Source organism: Pteropus alecto, unplaced genomic scaffold, assembly GCF_000325575.1.
Source record: "Pteropus alecto unplaced genomic scaffold, ASM32557v1 scaffold7, whole genome shotgun sequence".
NCBI classification, from domain to species: domain Eukaryota; kingdom Metazoa; phylum Chordata; class Mammalia; order Chiroptera; family Pteropodidae; genus Pteropus; species Pteropus alecto.
In genome coordinates this window covers 17,373,559-17,374,374 of record NW_006494614.1, presented here as the reverse complement: position 1 = coordinate 17,374,374, position 816 = coordinate 17,373,559, and the positions used below count along the sequence as shown (strand labels likewise).

Below are 816 nucleotides of genomic sequence, written 5' to 3'. Positions count from 1 at the left end.
TTGAAATTTTGTTTGTTTTTCTGCTGTGGCAGTTATTAAAGCTTAACTTAGTGAATATACCTATAGAAAGTTAGTAGATGAAATCTGATGATTCTGCCTCAATTGTTTTTCTTTTCTTTTCTTTTCTTTTTTAGGTGAGGTAACCCTTGGTCGACCTCACAGATTGCAAGGACCTTGTCAGCTTACAATCCCTTATTTTTTATTTTTTATGTCTACAGCACCTGGTCTTCCTAGGTGGTTTTCCATCCAAGTACTAACCAGGCCCGAACCTGCTTAGCTTCCAAGATCAGATGGGATCAGGCTTATTCAGGATGACATGGCCATAGACTCAATTGTTTTTCTATAAGCTGAACTAATCAAGTTGCTCATAATATTAAACAACAAACTATCTTAAAGTTCAAGTTAGTTTTGTTGTTTGTTTTTGTGTTTAATTTGCATTATAAATCACATTTTTGTTGGCTGAGATTATAAAAAAGCTTTTGTTACTGAAGGATTTGATAAATTCTCTGTTCCTGGGCCCCATAGCTATGTAGCAAAAACTTGGTCTGGCCCTTTATTCTGATCACGGTAACATTATTACAATTACTACCCAAGCAAATTAGTATCTACATAAAAGCTAAACACTTCTGATATATATACACTTATGGACATAAAATGAGATATTTACCCATGGTTAATTGGTCCATGAGAATTACTTTTTGTCATCAACTACATGTAATATAAATAAATACGCTTTTTTTTTTTTTTGGAAACCATTAGCAGGTATTCATTTAAAACTCAAGTTTTTCTCTTCGGAACATGCCAAATATACAAAAA

At 32.8% G+C, this 816-nt stretch overlaps 1 pseudogene; it reads right to left on the bottom strand.

The window, feature by feature from the left end:
• Positions 1-209: 209 nt before the first annotated feature.
• On the bottom strand, positions 210-328 carry LOC112474694 (annotated as a pseudogene).
• Between the last annotated feature and the right edge of the window lie 488 nt (positions 329-816).